This window comes from Periplaneta americana, chromosome 15 (assembly GCF_040183065.1).
Source record: "Periplaneta americana isolate PAMFEO1 chromosome 15, P.americana_PAMFEO1_priV1, whole genome shotgun sequence".
NCBI classification, from domain to species: Eukaryota; Metazoa; Arthropoda; class Insecta; order Blattodea; family Blattidae; genus Periplaneta; species Periplaneta americana.
In genome coordinates this window covers 127,979,413-128,001,216 of record NC_091131.1, presented here as the reverse complement: position 1 = coordinate 128,001,216, position 21,804 = coordinate 127,979,413, and the positions used below count along the sequence as shown (strand labels likewise).

The window sequence follows — 21,804 nt, the reverse complement described above, 5'->3', positions numbered from 1 at the left end:
TTTATTGCAATAAACGATATTCATCTACGAGTATTTCAACTTCACTATGTCTGAATAGGTTAAGTATTCGTTAATATACAATTATTAACATTTTGTGATCGAATTTTAGGGATATATTATTTAAATTTTTATTTTATTCACGAAATAGTCCTAATAAATGTCACTCGAGGTCTGAGATTTCCCAGATAAATCCACTCGCTTCGCTCGTGGATTTATCGGCAGATCTCAGACCTCTCGTGACATTACTACAGATAACTTCTTATTTATTGAGTTGAAAGGATGCAAAACAGCGATCTTTATCAGACGAGGGCAAGTTAACGAAGTTCATGTTGATTCTAAAGTAGTCCTTTTTAATGTTCTGTATAACTGGGCCTACAAACTTAATCTGGTTGAAACCCTTTTGAAGTTTTCATTAATGTTCGCCGCAGAGAATAAGAGAAGGATATAAATATTAATTATTTAATTATTAGGCCTATAATAAGCAGCACTTCTGTTACGAGATTTCCTTTCAAGGTGGTTATGTTCAGAAGAAGACTTTGGGATATTTCCCAGTGTCCTGGAATTGTTGTATTGTTGCAGGGGTTAAGTTCCAGCACATGGTGGAATATCCAGAAGTATTCTTCTGAATCGAAAACAGCTTGTCAAATAAATAAATAACTAAATGAGTAAATAAATAAATAAATACGTGCATACATACATAAATAAGTAAATGAAGATGATGATGATAATAATAATAATAATAATAATAATAATAATAATAATAATAATAATAATAATACAAAAATAAATAGTTAAAGGACTTGAAAAATAATAAAAGCAAGAAACAGTGAATATATGAATACGAAAGTAAAGAATTAGGTAAATGAATGCACAAAAATAAATATTTTAAAACATATAAAATAACAAATTACAAATAAATAAGCAAATGGCACACCGTTAACCGAACGGCTACAGCTGGTAAGCCCGGTTCGAATCCCGATGTGTTCAAGTGAAATTTGTAGTGGATAAGATGATTCTTGGTGGTGGGTTTTCGCGGTGTACTCCCGTTTCCCGTACAGGCATTGCACCATTGTTCCATTAATCATTATTAAATCATCATCATGTGGTACTATGCAGTTCCTCTCCCACGCCTACGGCGACAAAAATAACTACATCTTCGGCGCGTCGCTCACAAATGAAGACGCTTGGATGAATATTAAGGAAAGTAATAATAATAATGATGATGATGATAATAATAATAATAATAATAATTTACTATTTATTAATATTTTATTGTGTTGTACAACAACCAGAGGCCAATTACAGTTCAGCACAAAATGACAATAAATACATTATGACAAATTTAGCACTGACAAAAATTAAATAAAAGTGCATAAAATAATTATTTCAATTAAAGACAATTAAAAATAATGACAATGAAAGGACGGAATAAAATGGATACTGTAAAATACATAATCCAGAATAACTCAATAAAAACAATAGTAACATTCATAATACATGAATATATAAATTAATAATAATAATAATAATAATAATAATAATAATAATAATAATAATAAGCAAGTATACGAGGACACTTACTGTCTGAATTAATAAATGATTAAGTAAATTGAAATATATAACTGTATTAATAAAAGTGAATATCGTCTATAAAACACATCAAAATAAATAAATTAATGGTGAAATAAGTTCATAAATAAGTATTTAAGTTGAAGAATAAGTAAACATAAAACATAATAAAAGTGAAATGATTTCTGGAAATTTGTTAGCCTTTATGGCCTGCCTTGTCTTTCACATCAGCTGACAATAGACACCCCGTAAAGGGGATGCGCGGGAGGTTCCCCTCTTTCTGATCGTGCTGTTTGTAAACATCAAAGCTCTCGATGCGTCCCGTTGTATCTTGCCGTAAACTATAAATAGACACTAAGTAACAGGTGAACGTGAAAACAGGCGAGCAAGTTCATCTCGCGAATTAAGTCCTAGCTTTTGTTGGAGATGTGGAGACGAGAGCGACTCCAAGACGCGCTAGGAGCACGTTAACATGTTATGACGTTCTGTGGTCGTCCAAATCCAAATTAGGTATATATATATTTTTTTTTCCAGCTCTTCATATATTCTACGAGGTGACACTAATACAGGACTGCGCACTAATACCTGAATCTTTTTTTTTTAATAACAATAAAACTAATATCATAGTATACAATACTAATAGTGATGCATATGTACAGCTGTCAAAAAAAAAAGTGGCCGCACTCGTGAACAGCGAATATTTTCAAAGTCCACTTCGGGTCGCGGCGATGTTACACGATGCATGTGCTTGTACAAGCTGTTCCGGAACTATGAAAGTGTTCCATATCTGCGCCTCGTAGACCAGCGGTAGAGTGCTTGTTTAATGATTCAAAGGTCGTGGGTTCGGGCCTTCTTCAAGTTTTCATTTTATTTTTTAATCGTTCTTTAGCGATGTAAATGATATTCAAATTATCATTTATATCCAGTTATCGTTCTCTATGGATATCACGTTATTTGTATTTTGTTATCGTTCTTTACAGATATGAATAAAATTCAGGTCATCATTTGTATTCTGTTATCGTATTATAACGGTATGAATAATAATTATTATTATATCTCCAATGGGGGTTAGCCCTATTTTACATATGTATGTTAGGGCTATAGTTTTATACATAAAAAAGATGAGCATAAAGAGAAATGGAAAAGAAAATTAAATTAGCTTACGCGATGTAAACAAAACATAAATAATCCGTAAATTAGGCATTGCGATTGCAAAACAGATATCAGGTATCAATTTGAAACATACAAAAACATTAACAACACACATACGTGACACTTCTATAACACAAATATGCAGCTTTCCGTACCTTACATCATAAATTAATACACAATAGTCACACAAACACAATCAAACTATAATTACGACATTGCGACGACATCAAGCATCCCATAACTGACTCACATACATAACAAATCAAGCATCCGTTACAACACATACACTTCAACATAGTAACCACACTTTTAAAAGTTACAAATTTGGCTCCAAGAAGAATAAATAGGACACTGTTACTAATTACTATTCTTCTACAATTTCTTAAATACATCTGTAATAAATCTGTGAAATTCCGATATGAATAATATTCACGTTTTTTTAAATTGTTATCTTTCTTTAGCGATTTAAATAATATTCAAGTTATCATTTATATTCTGTTTTCCTTCATTAGCATTATAAAACAATATTCAAGTTACTTATATTGTTATTGTTCTTTCGCAATATATTAATTAAACAAACCGATATTTATCATTTATATTCTGTTATCGTTCTTTAGTGATACTGTATAAATAATATTCAAGTTATTTATATTGTAATCGTTTTTTAGCGATATAAATAACATAAATTTAATATTAGGTTTGGAAAAATCCAGTTGCATAATACTGGTATTAGTTTTTCTTTTTGTATTATTAAATTATACTATCTTGAACCACAATAAAATGAAAAGGAGTAACGAGGAATTGAACCTGAGACGTTGACATCTAAATTCCGACGTTCGTCCGCTAAGCTACGAGGGCAAAAGTGTGGAAAAATTTTCGGAAAAATTGCCCCAATCACACTCTAAGATTTTGTGATGATTCGTAGAAGCTAGTCCAGGATGCGGGGGGCAAAGGCTAATTGAGATTTCCCGGTCTCTGATCGGATCAAACATCCTGATAGAATTAATATTTAACCCTTGCCATGACTTTCGGTGAAGTCCGGAGGGCCCAATTAGTCAAATCCACTCTCCTCATCTCCACGCTTGGGCCCCCTGGAATTTAATAAGATGCGAAAGAGATAGTGGTGTGCGGAAAGCAACGGGATGTTACCGCATTTAGGCCTATCCTTCCCAAGAAAACTGCAAACATGAACAAAGGAAGCTTTTAATAGAAGAAGGATCTTCTGCGGACCTCTGGAAAAAGAACTAAGGAAGAGACTAGTAAAGTACTTTGTGTGGAGTGTGGCATTGTATGGGGAAAGAACATGGACATTACGACGAAATGAAGAGAAACGAATTGAAGCATTTGAAATGTGAATGTGGAGAAGAACGGTGCGTGTGAAGGGGACAGACAGAATAAGAAATAAAATTGTGTTTGAAAAAGTGAGTGAAGAAAGAATGATGCTGAAACTGATTAGAAAGAGAAAAAGGAATTGGTTGGGTTTCTGGTTGAAAAGAATAATAGACGACATTAGGATATGTGGATCATATGCGGAGACTAAGAGGACGGCAGAAAATAGGAAAGATTGGAGATTGCTGGGTTTGCAATGAAAGACCTGCCCATGGACAGAACAGTTATGTATGTATGTTCAGAATGCCTGGAATATCGTGTCTAAGAACAGTCGCTATTTGCAAAGACTAGTCAATTCCATGCCCAATCGACTGCAAGATGATCGAGATAAGAGGAAGATAGACTAAATATTAAATTGTGGCTTTTTGTTTTGTTTTTTGAACGCTTAATTGTTTGAATGTTTTAAGGCCGACGCCAGTAAATTTGTTTTGTTTATGCCATGAAAGATATTTTATTGAGAATAAAATATTTTTTTCTTTCCATTTGCAGCCACAATATCATAATAATAAAGTCATGGCATAATATATTAATGAACCTGATGTTAATTACTAAAATAATCATAAAAGAGAAAGGAGCCATTATGTATAGTTTGTCTCTCTCAAAAACAGAACAAGAAAGAACATGAAAAGCACGAGGTTGTAGTCGAACGCAGGACCTCATGAATAAGAGGCCTGAACGCTACCATTATGCTATCGAATAACACACAGTATACTTCAATTATAACTGTAGATATCAGGCAACGTGGTCCAACAACATGTAACATCGCCTGTCTCCGAATTGTAGCGAAGATATCCGAAGGGAACTTTGTTTCAGGAGAGCGGCCACTTTTTGTTTTGACAGCTGTACACTTCAGCCTAAGCAAATTAGTGATTTTACCATTATACAATACTGAGCCAAACCACATATACATTTCAATCTGAACAGATAAGCTTATATAGTCAGTATACAGTACTGAGAGCAAATGCACAGATACACTTTCAGGCTAAACAATTTGACTGATATTATCAATATGCAGTACTGAAAACAATCACATATAGATTTAAAACTGGACAAATAAACTGTTGTAGTCAGTATGCAGTACTGACAAAATTTCACATGTACACTTCAATCTAGTCAATAAATGATAGAAAAATGGATGCCGTAGTGATAACAAATTCCATGTATACTTTTTCCCCCGTATATACTTAAAATAACCTTGTAAATATGTATTAGCCATTATAAAATAAAATAAGAATCTGACTTGCACTATTTAAATAATTCTTCACTCTATAATAATTAAACAGCACATGTTCATTCATTCAATAACAAAATCATTCACTCCGGGAGAAACCATCCACTCTATACTCAGAGGGAATTTTATTTTATGAAGACAAATTAAAATAAAGACATGTATTTAAATTATGCTTACATTTCCCTATTGATAGTATTTGCACTATTAAATTTAATTAATCTAAGTGCCCGAGATAATTCCCAAACAAAAGGTCCCATTTTCGATGGAGAATTCTGTTCCTTCTAGCCTGGTTAATATAAGCTACATATTGTGTTTTAAAGGTATTCTCTTGATTCTGAATAAGGAAAGTTACTGTATGACCTATCAGCCACAGTGCAGCATTTTGTCTTTGCTGTGGCTTAAGATTGAAGTCTGGTAATTGAAACATTGTGGGCTGAAGAGTGTCGTTTCCAAATATATTATTGTCCTTCACATATTTCCCAAATTGTTCTCGTATGGATAGATTCCTTGTACAAGTATTAAGACGATGATGCAAGGAGTCTTTTTGTTGACAATACTGACACACATCGTTGTTTACTCTGTTTATTTTAAATAAACGTTCTTTTGTTGCGATTATGTCATGGATTACTGTATACCACACAGAGCGCACTGTCACCGGTAGTACCCGAGAATTTATATTCTTCCAAAGTTGAGTGAACTTGGTATTCTCTGGTACAATACGCTGAATACGTAGAGGAGCAACAGGAACAGTTGGTACTAATGTAGTGTAAATTGCCTTTGATAAACTTTTGTTTATTAGAAACTGAGCGGGGTCTAGGTAACTCCATTCTTGTATATAAGTCCAAAGGTATTTGAGATATCGTGGCACAACACGTAAATCAGGAGGATTTCGCAAATCACCTGCTGTCGTCCAAAACTGTAGCCAGAAGGCGGAAAAACACGATAGAGTATGCTGTATTTTCCGTCCGCGACTTAAAAATAAGGCCATACACTTAAGACGAATATTTAGTAATCCTATCCCCCCTTCAGTGGGTTCGAGACACAGAGTTCACAGGGGTACACGAAAGGTGCTTCCTTTCCATAAGAACCAGCATATTGCACTCGTTATTTGCCTCGCAGAGGTAATTGTTATTGGAAGCACTTGGGCCAGATACCAACATTTCGATAGTAAAAATGTGTGCACTATCCAACTTCTCTGATGTAAAGTGAGATCACGATAATAAAGCTGTTGAGCGGTAATTTTAATTGTCTGAGAGACAATTTTCCAATTTTGTTGTTGCATTTCAATAATGGATGGTGAAAATAAAATACCTAGGATTTTTAAGGATGTAATTGTTGTGAAAGGAGCAACTTGAGGTTGAATATCCCAGGGCCCAAGAGGTAATATATGTGATTTGTGATAGTTTAGCGTTAGTCCAGACATCGCAGAATATTGATGTAGAAAATCCGTCATGTGTTGGATATCCTCGTCATTTGCAAGGATTGCGTTCACATCATCAGCATACGCCGCCACAGACAGATGATAATTATTAAAGGATACACCAGTGATATTTTCATTTAACTTGAGTAGCAGAGGATGTAAGGCTAAGATAAATAATGTCATAGATGCTGGACAGCCCTGACGAACTGATTTTGAAACAGGAATCTCTGGTGTTTGAAAACCATTGATTTGAATGACTGATACAATATTAGTATATAAAGTCTGTATATAAGATATGAACTTCACACTAAAACCATACCAAGACAAGCAGTGAAACAGGTATTCATGACTAATATTATCAAAAGCCCTATGAAAATCCAAGGAGGCTATAAGGTATTTTGTTCGGGAGTGATTGGCATGAGCGATGATATCTCTTAGAGAACATATGACATTAAATATATTACGTCCTATTATTCCGCAATGTTGTTCTGAATGTAAGAGCTGGCTAAGAAGTGGTCGTATCCTGTTGGTCAATACCTTCGCTAACAGTTTGTAGTCATAGTTTAGGAGACTGATTGGTCTATAATCATTCACATGATCGTGCCCGTTTTTCTTTTTAATTAGGACTACTATCCCACGTCTTTGAGATGTACAAAGTCTCTGTCTAGTAATAATAACATTGAGTACTTCTGTAAAATCGGTGCCTATTAGGTCCCAAAATTTAAGGTAGAATTCCTGTGGGATTCCGTCGCTGCCAGGAGTTTTAGACTTTTTCCCTTGTAAAAGAGCTGCATAAACTTCTTCTTCACTGATATGTTGTTCCAAATTTTCATTTTCCATTTCCGAGATTCGATACGGTGCAGGTCCAAAAAAAAATTTCTAGATTAGTGTGTCGAACTGTTTCGTTACTGAATAAATGACTATAATGTTCGTAAAACACACGACTAATTGAATGTTGTGTAGTATATTCTTGTCCATCGTTATTATTTATTTTCAGGATCATACTTTTATTACGGCGTTTTTGATCAGCCAATAAATGATATAGACTCGTCTTTTCGTCTATCACATTTATGTCCACTCGACTACGTATTTTGAGTCCTTCAAGTCTCCTCCGGTGTATACTTGTAATTTTTGCTTTAATACAACTCATATCAGATCGACTTTTCGCTGTAGGCACATAAAGCTTCTGTATGTCCGATAAACATCGGAAGTAAAAGTTTAATTTATTTTCTTCTGCGTGATGTTTATTATACGAATATTGTTTGAAAACGTATTTGATTTTGGGTTTTACAAGTTTTTCCCACCATTCAGCTATATCAGCATATCGTGTTTTTTGTAAAGTCCACACTTCCCCAAGATTATTGTATGAGATTTTTAAGTTCTATATCTTCCAAATAGCTTATATTCATTTTCCAATATGTTCGACCCATAGGAATAAAGGAGGCATTCAATGCTATTCGAAGTATAACAGCTGCATGGTCAGAGAAGGGGACGGCTGAGGTTTCTACCGGACTAATTTTCTTTTTAATGTTCTTCATTACATAAAATCGATCTAATCTTGCAGCAGAATTGTGTGAAAAATATGTATATTCTATACTGCGGGCTGTGTGTATCCATGCGTCTTCCATTTTCAATTGATTAATTAGCTATTGTAAAGCAACACTAGGCTGGTAAGCACCGGTACAGTCCTGGGGCCTGAGAACACAATTGAAGATCCCTCCAAGTATGTATGATGGGGGTAGGTCACGCATCAAATAAGGAACATCATTTTGAAAAAAGTCATTCCTCGCTGATCTTTTGTTACTTCCAGAAGGTGCATAAATATTTATAAAAACATGTCCCCGATAAGTACCACTGATACCCCTACCAGAGGGGACTTTTTCAATTTTCTCCAAATTTAACCCGGATTTAGTTAAGAACCCTGTACCCAAATATTCCGATCCAATATTGATATATGAATTATAACCATAAATTGAGCAAAAACTGTCACATACGATTTCTTGTAAAAAAACAATGTCTATGTCATTTACATTTAAAAAAGACTGTAACATTTTCATTTTTGTAGGTGATGAACTGCTATTAAAATTTACCGTTGCAATAGTCAAAGTCAGTGCCATAATAACACTATAAATTAGCGGCGAAGCCATGAAGACTAGTATTGATCTGCTTTCCGTAAGTGTAAAGTGCCTGACTTGCTTTCTAGAGATGGGTAAAAAATAACACAACAGTTATTTTGGAACTGTTCCGGTCTCGGAACTGTTGCAAAAATGAACAGTAGGTCGGAACCTCCTGTTCCGAAATAACAGTGTTCCGACTCCGAGCTGCTCACTTGCCCAGCTGTTGCGGGCTCGCAGTACCGCGTTGCACAGGGTATGTTCCGACTCTCTCGGAACTGTTGCAAAAATGAACAGTAGGTCGGGACCTCCTGTTCCGAAATAACAGTGTTCCGACTCCGAGCTGCTCACTTGCCCAGCTGTTGCGGGCTCGCAGTACCGCGTTGCACAAGGTATGTTCCGACTCCGAGATAACAGTCGGAACGTCGGAGCTTGTTCCGATGAACCGACAGCTGCAGTTACACTGTTCTCGTTGTTCTTTATGTTATACTTGGACTTCGTTGGATGAAGTTGGTACTTGAAACTCTCACGTGGTTGGAGGGGGGCGCATGGAAATTGAAATCCTTGCGGTGGCGCGAACTTTAATATCAACATTTGTAAGACTGGCCAATCATCTGTAATGTTACAGTAAGTATTTAATAATCTGTAATATTCATTCCCGCTTTATGGTTTATTTCACCATTAGTTGACTAATTCTGTTTTATAAACATTCTACAAAGTCATAAAGTACGCATACTATTATTAATTCATTGATCAGCTGATTCTATACAAAGGTTAAAGTCGTAAATGGTAATGAGTGGTTTAGTTACAATGTCTGTATGTCGTTTGTTGAGGTTAAGTCTGACAAGCACAAGTTTTTGTGCTATCTTCTCTGTTATCAAAGAACGACAAAAATGTTGTAGCATTATTTGTTGGAAACTACCCATATAAGTACTGATTTGGAGAGCGAGGTTTAATGCGAAGTTTAAATTACACTTTGGTAAAGATGCGATTCCAACATTTTACTAACCCACTGCGGGGTTTCCAGGTTTCAGTACTGCCAATATATATCTTTTTTATTTATGAAATTGTAATATTTATTATTATTATTATTATTATTATTATTATTATTATTATTATTATTATTATTATAACTGCATTAAGAAAAGTGAAAATAAAAATTAATGATTTGTTTTTTTTTATTATGTAATAGAGAGAAGAGAAATTACATACCATATGTTTTAAATGTTATGTTATTTTTTTTAGTTGGCTACCATGTCTTTATAACTTTATGTACGAAAACAAAGTGTTGTATTCTGTCCTTGTAGTCAACAGCTGTTTAATTACTAACATTAAGCTTTTGAGTTCTGTCCGCATGCACAGCAATTTTCCAAAATCGATTCGAATGTGCATTGCAGTGCCATCTATAGATAAGAATGTGTACTATGTCATGCCTATGAGTGCTCCAGTGTGAGCAGCATGGTAAAGAGGGAGGGTACTGTACCGTTCGTTTGAACGACTCAACGACTCCGACTCATCACCACTGGTGACTGTTATTTCGGAACTGTTATTTGGAACATAGTATTTTTTCGGAACCGGAACAGTCGGAACTGTTCCGGGAAAAGAACAACTTCGCCCATCACTATTGCTTTCGTCAGACTTGTAGGGATGTACATGTTGTTTCGTAATCACTTTCGTTAGTTTTTTTGAACCATGCGTCTCCGCTCGTGAATCAATCATGTCTACTTCACTTTCCATTGTCTTCCCTTCCATTTCTATCTCGTCACTCCAGTTATCACCTTCCATCCGCGTATACTGACTATTGTATTAGCCTGTTAATTTAACTTGATTTTCATCATCTTTTATATGGGAATCCAGTTGTGATGAATTTCCAAGTATTTTGTTTCTTTCTATGTTCGTAGATTGACCATCATTTTTGACTTGATCAAGTTCAGGATTTTTCTTACGGCGCTTCTTCCCAGGCTCTTTAGCTTCAATATATGTTTTAGAAATTTGTCCATTACTTGTGTCACTTTCATCCTCATCAGCCGTTATAGTATCAGAATCTTCCATTTCAACAAGATTGTTCTCTATATCGTCTTGTATGGGGTCGTGTCCTAATAACATGGTCGGTCTGGTAGTAGTTTCAGTAGAAGTTCCATCTTCTCTTGTGAAATCTTGTCCACCTTGTCCATCTTCTCTAGTATTCGGCTCAATCGTACGCGAGCTAGCACTGGTGGTTGTCTCCTCTGAGATCGGAAGTACGGTCGAAGGATGATTTTCTTCAGGCAAGCCTCGTATCGGTTTTAGAAGATCACTCATCAGCAAGGGTCTGTTATAATTATTCCCAATTTGACGCGAATCTTTACCAGAACAATAACTGCGAATATGAGATGCACTGCCACAAAGGAAGCAAGTTTGTTCTTGACCGGGATAGACAACATAAGCCTCATAGCCAGCAATATATAATGTAGATGGAATTTGCTTGTTAATTTGCATATTCACTAGTCTAATACCAGTATCCACCTGAAATCGATATTTTTTGGACCACTTTTCATTTATTATTTCTTGCACTTTCCCGTAAGTTTGCAAAACATGCATCATTCTGTCATTTGGCACTTCTGGTGGCACGTTTAAGATTCTAACTGTAGTAGTATCAAACTCACCTGCTGTTATGTTTACAGTTGTTGTTGCACCATTCATTAGCTGGATTATTGAAGTTCCAGTGTGTAGTTGAAGATGTTTCTCGTAGCTAAGTTGATTATTGAATTTTATGTACACTGCATTCTGTTTACTCACTAGTTGTAATGTGTCCAATTCATCTTCTCGAACGTTGATATTTTCTTCTAACCATTGGTGTATTTCATATGCAGTTGGACGTTGTTGATCTTTATTAAACACTGCTTTAATAGTATTCTTCCTACAGATTTTACTTGCCATTGCTAATCAAAATAGTTCAAGCAAAGTAAGAGCAACAAACCGCGAGCACACTAGTCGGAACACAGCTGCTCAAGACGAGACGTCCGTCCACCGCAAGGGTTGGAACGTAACTTTTATTGAATGTGTACCAGCTCGGTCAGTCAGCTCATGGCTTCTACTCAAGGATCTCATATTCCTTTTTTTGTCTTTTGATTGGTTAATTTTACGATATTTTATCAACTACTGTTGTGATTATCGTAGCGTCTGAATGAAATGAAGGTTCTAATGCCAGCGAAATGAGTTCAGGGTCCAGCGCCGAAAGTTACCTAGCATTTGCTTTTAACACAGTCTAGTATATACAGTCACGAAGCTCAATACGTAGTAAATATGCATCCATAGATAGTTGCTAACCACTAGGATCGCTACTATTGCCTCATTACGGACAATGCGAAATAGTACCTGCACAGTCTATTGTTCTAGTACCCTCATAAACTCAAGCTTCGTGACTGTATATACTAGACTGTGCTTTTAACCTAAGTAGTCGCGCGGGGTCTTGTCAACACCTCAGTCACACATACGGAGTTGTTAACAACATATTGAGTAAGCATGTACAGTTGTCAAAAGAAAAAGTGGCCGCTCTCTTGAAGCAAAGTTCCCTTCGGGTATCTTCGCTACAATTCGGAGACAGACGATGTTACATGTTGTTGGACCACGTTGCCTGATATCTACAATTATAATTAAAGTATTTTGGGTGTTACTTGATAGCATAATGGTAGCGTTGCGGATTCTTATTCGTGAGGTCTTGCGTTCGAATACAATCTCGTTCTTTTTATGTTCTTTTTTGTTTTGTTTTTAAGACAGACAAAATATATATAATTGCTCCTTTCTCTTTTACGATTATTGTAGTAACTAACATCAGGTTCATTAATGTAGACTATTATGCCATGCCTTTTCATTATGACATTGTGAGTGCAAATGGAAAGAAAAAATATTTTATTCTCAACAAAAATATCTTTCGTGGCATAAATAAAACAAACGTACTGTAGTCTGCTTTAGAACATTCAAACAATTAAGCATTCAAAAAGAAAACAAAAAACCACGATTCAATATTTAGTCTATCTTCCCGTTATCTCGATCACATCTTGCAGTCGAGTGGGCATGGAATAAACTAATCTTTACAAATAGCGACTGTTCTTAGACACGACATTGCAGGCATTCTGGACATACATCATAAGTGTTCTGCCCATGGGCAGGTCTTTCATTGCAAACCCAGCATTCTCCAATCTTTCCTATTTTCTGCCTTCCTCTTAGTCTCTGCTTATGATCCACATATCTTAATGTTGTCTATTATTCTTCTCAACCAGAGACCCAACCAATTCCTTTTTCTCTTTCTAATCAGTTTCAGCATCATTCTTTCTTCACCCACTTTATCCAACACAATTTAATTTCTTATTCTGTCTGTCCACTTCACACGCTCCGTTCTTCTCCACATTTCAAATGCTTCTATTCGTTTCTCTTCATTTCGTCGTATGTCCAGGTTTCTTCCCCATACAATGTCATACTCCACACAAAGCACTTCACTAGTCTCTTCCTTAGTTCTTTTCCAGAGGTCCGCAGAAGATGCTCCTTTTTCTATTAAAAGCTTCCTTTGCTCATGTTTGCAGTTTTTTTTGGGAAGGATAAATACGGTAACTTCCCCTTGCTTTCCGCACACCACTGTCTCTTTCGCATCTTATTAGATCCCAGGGGGCCCAAGCGTGGAGATTAGGAGAGTGGATTTGACTAACTGGGCCCTCTGGACTTCACCGAAATTCACCACAAGGGTTAAATATTAGTTATATCAGGATGTTAGACCCTATCAGAGACCGGGAAATCCCAATTAGTCTTTGCCCCCTCGCATCCTGGACTAGCTTCTACAAATCAACAGAAAATCTTGGAGGGGTATTGGGCCAATTTTTCCGCAAGTGTTTCCACACTTGTGCCCTCATAGGTCAGCGGAAGAACGTCGGAATTTAGATGTCGACGTCTCAGGTTCAATTCCTCGTTACTCCTTTTCATTTTATTGTGATTCAAGATAGTATAATGTAATAAAGAAAGAAAAACTAACACCAGTATTATGCAACTGTATTGTTCCAAACCTAATATTAAATTAATGTTATTTATATCGCTAAAGAACGATAACTGAATATAAATTATAACTTGAATATTATTTATGTCGCTAAAGAAGGATAACAATATAAATAACTTGAATATTATTTATACAGTATCACTAAAGAACGATAATAGAATATAAATGCTAAATATCGGTTTATTTAATTAATATAAGATATTATATAATATATACTAAATTATTTAAAGAAAATAACCTATTTTACAAAGAAAAATTGTTATTTGTATTATAATAATTACTTTCATAAAATACAGATAAATAACTTGAATATTATTTATAACTCTAAAAAACGAAAACAGAATATAAATGATAAGTTGCATATTATTTATATCGCTAAAGAACGATAACAGAATATAAAAAAACGTGAATGTTATTCATATCATTAAAGAACGATAACAGAATACAAATGATGACTTGAATATTATTTATATCTCTAAAGAGCAATAACAGAACACAAAAAAATTATAACTTGAATATTATTTATATCGCTATAAGAACGATAACAAAATATAAATAACTTGATATCGATAAAGAACGATAACAGAATATAAATGATAATTTGAATATTATTTATATCGCTAAATAACGATTAAAAATAAAATGAAAACTTAATGAAGGCCCGAACTCACAACCTTCGAATCATTAAGCAAGTACTCTACCGCTACTCTACGAGACACAGATAGGGAATAATTCCATAGTTCCGGAACTACTGGACTTAGAAAATATTCGCTGTTCACGAGTGCGGCCACTTTGTTTTGTTTTGTTTTTTTTTTTTGACAACTGTACTTCTGAAACTTTCAGTACCTTTCCTAGAATCGGTAAGGCAACAATAACCATAAACATGTTTTAAATCTGAATTCGCATACTCGAGATAACGGTTTAAGTAGTGTGAGGTGACGCCAACACCCCGCTCTCCTATTGTAAATAGTGACAGTAACTAAATTGACCATACTTGTGTAACAAATAATAACAGTGGATGTTAAGTAGTGACTGTGATCACAGAAAAATCAATAAGTGAACTGGAAAGGAAGATAAAAAGTAAATTATGATTAGGATGAATAGACCAATACTACTTACTTACTTACTTACTTACTTACTTACTTACTTACTTACTTACTTACTTACTTACTTACTTACTGGCTTTTAAGGAACCCGGAGGTTCATTGCCGCCCTCACATAAGCCCGTCATTGGTCCCTATCCTGAGCAAGATTAATCCAGTCTCTACCATCATATCCCACCTCCCTCAAATCCATTTTAATATTATCTTCCCATCTACGTCTCGGCCTCCCCAAAGGTCTTTTCCCCTCTGGCCTCCCAACTAACACACTATATGCATTTCTGGATTCGCCCATACGTGCTACATGCCCTGTCCATCTCAAACGTCTGGATTTAATGTTCATAATTATGTCAGGTGAATGATACAATGCGTGCAGCTCTGCGTTGTGTAACTTTCTCCATTCTCCTGTAACTTCATCCCTTTTAGCCCCAAATATTTTCTTAAGAACCTTATTCTCAAAAACCCTCAATCTCTGTTCCTCTCTCAAAGTGAGAATCCAAGTTTCACAACCATACAGAACAACAGGTAATATAACTGTTTTATAAATTCTAACTTTCAGATTTTTTGACAACAGACAGGATGTCAAAAGCTTCTCAACCGAATAATAACAGGCATTTCCCATATTTATTCTGCGTTTAATTTCCTCCCGAGTGTCATTTATATTTGTTACTGTTGCCCCAAGATATTTGAATTTTTCCACCTCTTCGAAGTATAATCTCCAACTTTTATAGTTCCATTTCGTACAATATTCTGATCACGAGACATAATCATATACTTAGTCTTTTCGGGATTTACTTCCAACCCTATCTCTTTACTTGCTTCAAGTAGAATTTCCGCGTTTTTCCTAATTGTTTGTGCATTTTCTCCTAACATATTGACGTCATCCGCATAGACAAGCAGCTGATGTAACCCGTTCAATTCCAAACCCTCTGTGTTATCCTGAACTTTCCTAATGGCATATTCTAGAGCGAAGTTAAAAAGTAAAGGTGATAGTGCATCTCCCTGGTTTAGCCCGCAGTGAATTGGAAAAGCATCAGATAGTGAATAGATCAATATTAACTAATATTGAAATATTACCATTACTCTACATTAATTATAACATTGTGATAGGTATTAAAGTATTTCACATAGTTGTATAAATAAATTAGAGTGATATTTTAATTGCTCAATAAAAAAATTGTCCATAAAAACCCATTATATTTGGGGTGTCAGCAATACTCCGTGCGACTTTTAATGTTACAAAGTTAGACCCGTGCGACTTTTAATGTTACAAAGTTAGACGCGACTGCTTAATGGGTTGAAGGGAAAACCCCGGAGGAAACCTCAACCAGATAACTTTTTCCAACCAAGATTTTAACCCGGGTCTGCTCGTTTCACGTTTGGGCATGCTAACCGTTACTCCACAGCGGTGAACCTGAGATTCTTAAGAGCTTTTGATAGAGGCGATTTTCTGTATTCCTTCTGTGTTCTACATATTCTGCGAGATTTATTGGCGAGAGAGAATGTTTATTCCAAAAACATCGTTTTGTCCTAGAGTACCGGTACGCATTCCATCATTACTGAATTATTAACGTATCCTGTGAGATTTATTGTTGAAGGAGGTTTCCCTACCATATTTGCTACTGCATTATTATCCTTCTACTAAATCGTATAGAAATTCAAAGATGACAGAGAAAGTTTCCTGTAAGTACTAAAGTTTCCTTATGCATACGCATTCCAATAATATTACTATTTTTTATCAATTTACAATTAGCAAATACAAACTGAGTAAACTAATAAAAGATTATGGAATTAAAATCTCAAGCGAGGTTAAAACGCAGCGGCTTTTAAGGGACAAGATCCAGTGAGTAAAATAATACCGGTAACAAAGAATAATATAAATGCAACAGGCTCATATCAGTAGATTTACTGGCGTGTAAAAGAACACCTGCGGGACAAAATTCCGGCACATCGGCGACTCTGATATAACCTCAGCAGTTGCGAGTGTCGTAAAATAATTTTTTTTTTCATTATTGAACAAACAAACCAACTTCTTTAATTTTATCTAGCATACTTACTATTCTATGAAAACGAAAACGACAGACATAATAAAATCTAATTATTTTAAGAATTGAATGAAATTATTAATATATTTCAAACCCTCATAATCTTCAAAGAGTAGCGAATAAAACTTTATAACATTTTGGTTCTTCCAATATCAATGTGTGGCGGCGAAGTCTGGATACTAAAACCCAATGATAAGTAAAGATTTGGAGTATCTAAAATAAAATTTAAGAGGAAAACTGCACAATATACTTCGTCAGATTATAAGAGAAATGAAGAAATTCTAAATGAATTAAGTCACCCAAGTTTTAGATGATATTCAGGAATAAAAAAAATGGTTTGCAGATGTCTAACGGATGCCACGAGTTCTTCTCCCAAAAGCAAGATGACAAAGATCATCTCAAGAACGGATATTGGACAATTGAGACGATAACGGATGAACCAATTATCTAAATATATAAATAATGATGTGATGATCATATCCTGTGGAATTAATTTTTATTTAATATAGTCGTCCCACGTTTACTTGTTACCTATTGTTGATTGAGCAGGTTGCCTCCAAATATTTCTCTTTCTCCTACGATACTCGTCCCACTTATAATAGCCTCCGAGTACTTCATTAACATCAGTTCATCATATCCCGTGAGGTTCATTTTTGGCAGAAGTTTTCTCCAAGTACATCCCTGTCATACCCGTCTCACCACTGTTTCCTGTTCCCGTATAACCATACCATTTTGAGAATTTTGTGATTTGTAGATTCAGATTTTCAAAAAATTCGTTTTCTCTTGAAATTCTAATTTGGTTCCTTACTTACCCAAATATTTATCACCAAAAGAACCTGTACTCAAAAATCTGCAATTACTGTGGGCTTCGTAGTGGATAAAGAGGCTGTTTGGGATGTACAGAGTGTCCAGAAATTAAGTATAGATTTTGTAGAAATAGGGCCTTTAGGGGTAAGATGTGTATGGTTATAAATTGCAAGTACACTGTGTTTCTAAATTGTGTAGTTGCTGCTGGAGTCCATGCATTGGCTTTGTGACAAGAGCTAAACAGGTGTTCTGTCTTTCAGAGAAGGTTGCTATGGTGACGTGTAGGCTAGACGTGGTGACATGTTACTATTTAACTAAATTTTCTTATCAGAAGTAATCGCTTATATTACTATAATTTGGTTTAAGAGACCATTACTTGCTTTCAGTCATCTGATGATTCATTTATTTTTAAAATTCAGTTAATAAAGCCATTTGTTGAAATACTTTCAATTACGATAGGTATAAATCTGTGATTTGCTCCACAATTCGAATGAAATTTCATCTCTAATTCCATAAAGCTGGATCCACAGACAAAACACTTAACACGCTGGTTAACAAGTTTAAGCGTACTCTGTCACAATGGCGCCCATACGAGGATGTTCATTATCCTCTGAAGCGCCATCAGGTTGTCCATCGTACTTAGTCAAAATCAGTGCGGCGGCGTTTGTTACAGGAATTGAACATTCCGCGTTCGACGTTGCACAGGTGTTGCGTTTCACGCTGAAGAAGCTGTACCAGCTGCAGGTTCTCCACCACCTGCTTGACGAGGAGTTTGCACAGAGTGTGTCTTATTTGTATGTGGATTTATCAGACGTGTTCGCGCCCGACCCATTACCGCAGTGGTGGAGCTCCACCTGCAGGTGGTTCGATGAACACTCTGATGACGCTTCAGAGGATGATGGACGTCCTCGTACAGGCCACGTTGTGACAGTTCGAGTACGTTTTAACTTGATCACCAGCGTGTGAAGTGTTTTGTTTGTGCTTTCAGCTTTATGGGAATCGGCGTTGAAATTATGTCCGAATGTTACCATAAGACGACCCCTACATCACCATAACAACCTTTTCTGGTAAGCTGAAGATCATGAAGATTCAGTTACTTGTAACGACAGAACACATGTTTAGCTGTTGTCACAAAGCCAATGCATGGACTCCAGCAGTAACTACACAGTTCAGAAACACAGTGTAGACCTACTTGTAATTTATTATCATACACATCTTACGCCTAAACGCCCTATTTCTACAAAATCGATGCTTAATTTCTGAAAACTTGTATTTCGGTTTTTCTTGCTTTAGGCGTATATTCCATCGTTGCTCTACTGTGGGCACATTTATGATCTCTGAATGGCCACTGTATTTTAAAAGGTAGGCCTATGTTAAATATAGAATTACTTTTGTTATGTAGCCTTCTTTGAATAATCTTTTTAGTACAATAATCAATTTCGGCCTAAAAAGATGATTATCCTTATTATTTAATCATTTGAAGAACAAAATTATTTTTCTTAAAGGTTCCTCAAATTTTGAAGTTGTCTGTAGACAAAACGTTCCAAACATATGCAAATAATACATGAAGATAATTTTAAGTTCAGTAACTTCAAATTTACAATATTGGAAAATCCTATTAAGTTAAATAATTAAGCTAATTGTTAACAATGGTTTTTATATATTTGTAGAGAACCCCCGATAGTGGCAGCAGTTATTTATTTCAAAATAGATGTTGGATGTGGTGTACGCAGAATTTTTTCAGGGGGGGGTCATTATCAAAATTGTTTACAATTTACATGATCGGTATTTTAAATTTTGTGTATTATCATTATCATCATCATCATGACCATCATAATCGAGTTTTCACAGAGGGATGTGATACTACAAGGTCCGGCATTTGGTTCTGACGAGTTTCAACGTGCTGTTGTAAAGGGACTATAAGGTTTAAAAATTAAAAAATAAAACAGTATGTAGCTTGAATAATGCAATTTATTGAAATGTCTTAATTTTTTTAAAATTACACATTTGAAGTGATCCCCTTGGTATCTTATGACCTGTTGTAAACTTACACGAAAATTGTTCATGACACTTTATCTCCAAACCGAGAAATTATGCGTCTTGGGAAGAAATTTCTCAACAATCGCAGTATGTGTCTGGTAGTATGGGCCGTAGCCCCATCTTGTTGAAACCACAGTCATCCCTGTTTAGTGTGTCTCTAAATGTCTGTAACATCAGTCGATACCGTTCACCATTCACCGTAACATCTCTCTCATTTCCTTCTTCGAAAAAATAGGGTCCAATTATTATTGCAGCATAAACTGCAATCCACACGGTCACATTTTCACAATGTAATGGCCGTTCATGCAGTGCCATAGGATTTGTGTGATTCTAGTATCGAAAATTTAGCTTGTTGACGAAGCCATTTAAGTGAAAATGTGCCTCGTCTGACATAAACAAATTATTCAACACATTATCATTTTCTTGAAGAATGGCACAAAATTCCATTGCAAAATGAAGTCGAGAGGCTCACTATTGTGTCCTCGAAGGAATCCTACCGTGTCTCTGAACATTGAGCTCACGACGAAATAGACGTTGTGTTTGAACAACTGACTTACTTTCAATATATACTGATACGACAAAAATGCGTACGTTAACTGGCCAGGCAAACATGATTAACAAAATTGCATGTTTGGAAGTTCATGTTGTCTTGATAACATTTCATTTTCGCTAATCTCATTTCATTTTACAGCTCTACCAAACTAATCAGAACCAACTGCCGGAGCCTGTAGTTCCGGGAAGAACGTTCGCGACAGCATTGTCACGCTGCGGCTGTGAAGGAACATTAGTCAATGTGAAATTTTCAGTAACCTCGCGAGAATCACTATGCGACTTTTTGTTAAAGAATTGTAAAATTGAGCTTTACGGTCTCTTAGACATATCAAAGGACCCGAAACGATAATGTGAAGTTGATATTAAAAATATGAACTGTCAAATGCACAAAACATTAAAAGAACGTTTCATAATAAAGTCAGAACTCAAATTACGAAAGGGTGAATACAGCTCTTAAAATGAGTTTGAAATCGAAAATGCACAATATTTTACGTCTGCACTACAGAGCTGTCAAAACAACCTTTTCAGTATGTCTCACAAGTTAAATTTCATAATTGTATTAACTTTATTTTATTACAAGGTCGGTACTAGGTGTTAAGTCTCTCTATAATAAAGAGTGTTATAATTCAAACGTGCCGCAGCACAAAGCATAGGGATTATATTGAAGGAGGGGTAGGAGAATTACGCCTTAATTTTTTTAATTAATTACGGTTTATTTAACGACGCTCTCAACTGCAGAGGTTATATCAGCGTCGCCGGTGATGGACTTTTGTCCCGCAAGAGTTCTTAAATGCCATCGACCTGGGCCGAGATCGAACCCGCAACCTCGAACACAGAAGTTCAGCACTATACCGACAACGCTACCAAGACCGACACTACGCCTTATGTCGATGTAGATTTTGTAACTCTGACAGTGAAAAATTAGAGAAAACTTATTTTTTCAAAAGCGTTCAAGGGAGAGTTCAAACCCGGTATGGCCCTGGATGTTGGCATGGAGAGAGATTTCCAAAATTTCGCTAGGAAGTCCGAAATTGTTCCCCTAGCACCAATGAGTAAACTCATAACCTCTAATTCGTCCAGTTTATATTTTTCTTTATAATATGGAATGAGAGGTCTATAAATGCTCTGCTTTTCTTTATGGACTTCAGAAGGCTTGGATGGATGGCTTTCAAATCTGATGATTGGGTAGCCTTTGTACTTGTGTGGGTGTGTATGTCCGTGTGTGCTTGTTCAATTAGAATTGGGAAACTTCAGCACAACTGGAACTTCAAATATAAACGCCTGCGGTGGCTGAGTAGTCTGACCTCCTGCCTGTTACGCAGGCGGCCCTGGTTCGAGTCCCAGTTAGATCTAGGATGT

The 21,804-nt window shown here is 35.7% G+C and overlaps 1 protein-coding gene across 5 annotated transcripts in view; it reads left to right on the top strand.

Moving 5' to 3' along the window:
• LOC138715323 (serine-rich adhesin for platelets-like) overlaps nucleotides 1-21,804 on the top strand; it is a 1,148,033-nt gene that overhangs the window by 80,719 nt on the left and 1,045,510 nt on the right. The gene's annotated exons all lie outside the window — the stretch shown is intronic.